Source organism: Procambarus clarkii, chromosome 13, assembly GCF_040958095.1.
Source record: "Procambarus clarkii isolate CNS0578487 chromosome 13, FALCON_Pclarkii_2.0, whole genome shotgun sequence".
Lineage (NCBI taxonomy): Eukaryota > Metazoa > Arthropoda > Malacostraca > Decapoda > Cambaridae > Procambarus > Procambarus clarkii.
In genome coordinates this window covers 41,876,489-41,882,314 of record NC_091162.1, presented here as the reverse complement: position 1 = coordinate 41,882,314, position 5,826 = coordinate 41,876,489, and the positions used below count along the sequence as shown (strand labels likewise).

General features: G+C 38.3%; 1 long non-coding RNA gene across 3 annotated transcripts in view; it reads right to left on the bottom strand.

Moving 5' to 3' along the window:
• Positions 1 to 893: 893 nt before the first annotated feature.
• The window catches only part of LOC138364508 (uncharacterized), a 7,249-nt gene continuing 2,316 nt past the window's right edge, over positions 894 to 5,826 (bottom strand). For all 3 annotated transcript variants that reach the window (XR_011228425.1, XR_011228426.1, XR_011228424.1), the window contains 2 exons: positions 5,457 to 5,573; positions 894 to 1,165 (listed from right to left, as the gene is read on the bottom strand). This is a non-coding gene — a long non-coding RNA (uncharacterized lncRNA). The remainder of the gene's footprint in view (positions 1,166 to 5,456; positions 5,574 to 5,826) is intronic.

The window sequence follows — 5,826 nt, the reverse complement described above, 5'->3', positions numbered from 1 at the left end:
ATTGGAAATAAACGGTAAAAATATAGAGTTAATATATATAAATATTTAGGCTTATATGTTGGATATACCTATGAGAGTTTGGAAACTGAGATGAACAGACTGTTGAGTCAATGTCGGAAGAGATTACAACCTCTGAAGGCCTTGGCATGCTGTGGAAAGGAGTGGGAGTCCAAGTGCTACGAATGATGTACTTGAGTACTGTAAGATTTCTTATTGATTATGCTGCACCTGTCATTTCTTGTTTTGGTAAAGGTAGGATGGGCAAGTTGGAGAAGATACAAAATGAAGCCGTTGGGGGTCGTTGTGAGCCGCTGCTACCTTAATTTTTGCCCACACTTGTCTTGCAGACGTTTCTCTTCCAATAGAGCTAGTGAACTCTAGTCAATGTCTTTCCCTTTGTAACTCATCTGCAATGTATGTACCTTTACCTGACTAAAAAATCTAATCTAAATCTATATCTAATCTATATGCTTAGATATATGCAAATGAGAGAGTAATAGAGCGAAACCTTTAAAATACTGAACAATTTGGAGGATATTGATTCATACAATTTCTTCAAAAGGTCAGATGTAACACGAACAAGGAGCAAAGGTTTCAAGCTCAACAAGCCACAGTGTAGGAGTGACAACAAATGCTTTTTAACCCATACGATTATGATCATGGCAATAAGATTTCTAAAACAGTAGGCATTCTTCCAAAGCCAGACACTGAACTATGTTCCTCGCCCTAACCTAGTCACTCAGCATTATTCACTCATTTATCTATGTCTTGTCTATTTATGTCTTAAAGGTTACAAGACGTATATTAGTCAATACAATTGGTGCTTAAAATGTTAAGGATCTCTTGTGAAACACGGGTATTAATAAAAAAAATTATTATGTAAAATAAATAAAAAATGCCCAAGGGCCATGAAGTAACAAGAATGCAAGGCCGTCACAAGCTGGTGTAAGTAGAGAAGACGGAAGATTCTTCATATTAAAAGACCCTGCTTCTCCAAGATGGCAGTCACACCCTGCTTGCCCTGGACAATCACCATATGGAGAAGGACTGTTTACTGTGAAGGGAAGTCCACAAATGCAATGCCAGCATGAGTCAGTCTTGAAGGGTAAACGATGATGGCACCCTCACAGTAACACAAAAGCCGAGCAAGCCCAGTGAGGAAGACCTGTTGATGGGAAGGAGGAGAATCATTAGTCACAACAAAATCCACATAGAAACAAAGGAGAGAAAAAAAATAAAGTGGATGTCTTCTTTTTGTATAAACATAATAAATATTGCCATTTGGCTATGTATTTATATGATATATAATAGAATACAGCATAAAACAAAATAAGAAGGGTGATAGGAGAAGAAAAGATTAGTGTTCAGTGAGAATCCACAAGGTCTTCTCTGAATACTCTATTTTCTTCAAGGCTGTGGGTCCCTACAATTGCACCAGAGGTGGTACACACCCCTATTATTATTTAAACAGGTGAGTACACACACGGTGTTAGCCAACTTAGCCTCCAAACACACACACACATGGTATCAGCAAGCTTAGCCTCCAAACACACACACACTCATGGTATCAGCAAGCTTAGCCTCCAAACACACACACACACATGGTATCAGCAAGCTTAGCCTCCAAACACACACACACACATGGTATCAGCAAGCTTAGCCTCCAAACACACACACACACACACACGGTATCAGCAAGCTTAGCCTCCAAACACACACACACACACATGGTATCAGCAAGCTTAGCCTCCAAATACACACATGGTATCATCAAGCTTAGCCTCTAAACACACACACACACACACAAACGGTATCAGCAAGCTTAGCCTCCAAACACACACACACACACACACATGGTATCAGCAAGCTTAGCCTCCAAACACACACACACATGGTATCAGCAAGCTTAGCCTCCAAACACACACACACAGAAAATGGGGACATTGAAACAGTTGATAAACTTGATTTCAAGAGAGAGAGGTCACTATGGGGAACTTCAAATTTTTTTTAATAAGTAATTAGGCAGACTTGTTGCTAGACAGGGAAGTAAATTAAATGTATGCCAAATTTTGCAAAATATACAATGAAGGCACACAAACATTCATACCAAAACAGAGATGCAGGGCCAGAAAACAGGATTGGTTCAACAGAAATTGAGAGAGGGCCACAGACCAAAAGACACAAACATGGAATGAAAAACATTGAAAAACTACAAGCAGATGTCAACAAAGTTTTCGATTGGGCAGCAGAAAATAACATGATGTTTAACAGTGATAAATTTCAGGTACTCAGGTACGGCAAAAATGAGGATCTGAAACATAATACAGGGTACAAAACACAATCGAATCTTCCCATAGTAGAAAAACAGCATGTCAAGGATTTGGGAATAATGATGTCTGACGATCTAACGTTTAGGGAGCATAACCAAGCAAATATTGCGTCGGCCAGAAAAATGATCGGATGGATTATGAGAACTTTCAAATCCAGGGATCCCATCACAATGGTTGTACTCTTCAAGTCACTTATGTTGTCCCGTCTCGAGTACTGCTCAGTATTCACTTCCCCCTTCAGAGCAGGAGAGATTGCTGAAATAGAGGGAATACAGAGAACATATACGGCACGCATAGACGAGATAAAACACCTAAATTATTGGGATCGTCTCAAAGCTCTCCAAATGTACTCTCTAGAAAGGAGACGAGAGAGATACCAAATAATATACACATGGAAGATACTGGAGGGCCAGGTCCCAAATCTACACAGTAAAATAACAACGTACTGGAGTGAACGATATGGAAAAAAAATGCAAGATTGAACCAGTGAAGAGCAGAGGTGCCACAGGCACAATCAGAGAGCACTGTATAAACATCAGAGGTCCGCGGTTGTTCAACGTCCTCCCAGCGACTATAAGAAATATTGCCGGAACAACCGTGGACATCTTCAGGAGAAAACTGGACTGTTTTCTAAGAGAAGTTCCGGATCAGCCGGGCTGTGGTGGGTATGTGGCCCTGCGGGCCGCTCCAAGCAACAGCCTGGTGGACCAAACTCTCACAAGTCGAGCCTGGCCTCGGGCCGGGCTTGGGGGGTAGAAGAGCAGAACCCCATCAAGCAGGTATCAAAATAGAAAGAAGCCAAACCCCCAATCATACCAGCGATACAAAGATGCGAGAAACAACTATACAGCAGTAAGGGAAGAGGCAGAAAGAAATTTTTAAAAAGGGATAATGGATAAATGTAAAACAGAACTGGGCCTATTCTAGAAATTCATAAACAACAAATTGCAGGTAAAGGATAATATCCAGAGGTTGAAAATAGGAAACAGATTCACAGAAAATGATAATGCAATGTCTGAAACATTAAACCAAAAGTTCCAAAGTGTGTTTATACAAAATGAAATCTTGAGAGAACCAGACACAATAAGAATTTCTGAGAACATCATAGAGCGTATAGAGGTGTCTAGAGATGAAGTGGAAAATATGCTAAAGTAGCTAAGTAAGAACAAAGCAGTTGGTCCAGATGGAGTTTCACCATGGGTTCTGAGAGAATGTGCATCTGAGCTCAGCCTTCCACTTCACCTGATCTTTCAGGCATCCCTGTGTACAGGAGTCATAGCAAACATGTGGAAAAAGGCTAACATAGTTCCAATCTACAAAAGTGGCAACAGGGAAGACCCCACCTCACTCAGTTATAGACCTGAATCATTGACAAGTGTAACAGTGAAAAGATTGAAAAAAAAAAAAATAATAAAAACTAAATGGGTAGAACACCTGGAGAGAAATTATATAATATCACACAGACAGTATTGTTTTCGATCTGGAAGATCCTGTGTATCGAATTTACTCAGTTTCTATGATTGAGCCACAGAGATTTTAAAGGAAAAAGGTAGTTGGGTCGACTGCATCTATCTAGACATAAAAAAGGCTTTCGACAGAGTTCCACATAAGAGGTTGTTCTGGAAACTAGAAAATTTTGGATGGGTGACAGGTAAGCTTCTAACATGGATGAAAAATTTTCTGACTGATAGAAAAATGAGGGCAGTAATCAGAGGCAATCGGACTGGAGAAGTGTCACAAGTGGAGTACCACAGTACATGCACCAGAAATGTTCATTGTCTACATAAATGATCTACCAGTTGGAATACAGAATTATATAAACATGTTTGCTGATGATGCTAAGATAATGGGATGGATAAGAAATTTAGATGATTGTCATGCCCTTCAAGAAAACCTGGACAAAATAAATATATGGAGCACCACTTGGCAAATGAAATTTAATGTGAATAAATGCCATGTTATGGAATGTGGAATAGAACATAGATCCCACACAACCTACAAATTATGTGAGAAATCTTTATATAATTCTGATAAAAGAAAGAGGTCTAGGGTTGATTCTAGATAGAAAACTATCACTTGAAGCCCACATAAAGAACGTTGTGTGAGGAGCCTATGCCACGCTTTCTAACTTCAGAATTTTGTTTAAATACATGGATGGCGAAATACTAAAGAAATTGTTCACGAGTTTTGTTCGGCCAAGGCTAGAATATGCAGCGGTTGTGTGGTGCCCATATCTTAAGAAGCACATCAACAAACTGGAAAAGGTGCAAAGACATGCTACTAAGTGGCTCCCAGAACTAAAGGGCAAGAGCTATGTGGAGAGGTCAGAGGCATTATATATGCCAAAACTAGAAGACAACAAAAAGAGGTGATAAAATCACTATGTACAAAATAGTAACAGGAATTGATAAAATCGATAGGGAAGATTTCCCGAGACCTGGAACTTCAAGAACAAAAGGTCATAGATTTAAACTAACTAAACAAAGATGCCAAAGAAATATAAAAAAATTTCCTTTCGCATACAGAGTGGTACACGGTTGGAACAAGTTAAGTGAGAAGGTGGTGGCGGCCAAGACCGTCAGTAGTTTCAAAGCATTATGTGACAAAGAGTGCTGGGTAGACGGGACACCACGAGCGTAGCTCTAATCCTGTAACTACACTTAGGTAACTACATTTGGTGTCAGCAAGCTTACCGTCGAAACACACACAAACAGCCTGCCTATTATTCAAGGCCTTCTCTGAGTACTCTCTATTTTCTTCTCTGAGGCTATGGGTCCCTAATCTTGCACCAGAGGTGGTACAACTTTTAAGTTTTTAACTACTGCACTGAGCACCTGATTTTGGCAAAGACTTCTTAGTGCAATTGTCAAGGACATAGTTCTGGTATTTTTTTGTTTATAAATATTCAGGTATAGTTAATGTCAAAATGTTTCAAAACTCAACAATTTATATTTCAAAACAAAAAAAGTAATGAAAACATTACAAAACATTAAAATATAGCCTAATTAATTAATTAATAAAATAGCACAACTCTCAGAATGTCTAAAGGTGCTTTGAGCAAAGAAGTAATTAATTTTATATATATAATATTATATATATAATATTATATATATAATATATATTTACCTGTGACTACTGCTTAGCAAAAATTTGATCTCTGTGAAAATTGGTCTCGTCATTGCTAGGAAATATTTTAAGACCATGATTTGCTGTGGATGGCACTGTAGTCTTCAAGTCATCAATCTAAAAATAGAGGTAATCTTTTAAAATGTAAATTTTGTATAAAAAAAAATGCAAAAATAAATTGCAAGAATAATATGAAGTTATTATACAATTTTTTTTTAATTATTTAAATATTTGTGAGACATTATTAAGAAATGTATGAAGTACAGATTCTCTAAGACCTGATATGTATCTGCTTATGTTCCACCACATTACATTCAGGGCTGAAGAGAAAACACAGCCAGTAAGGTAATGATCACTTAGGATGGACTGG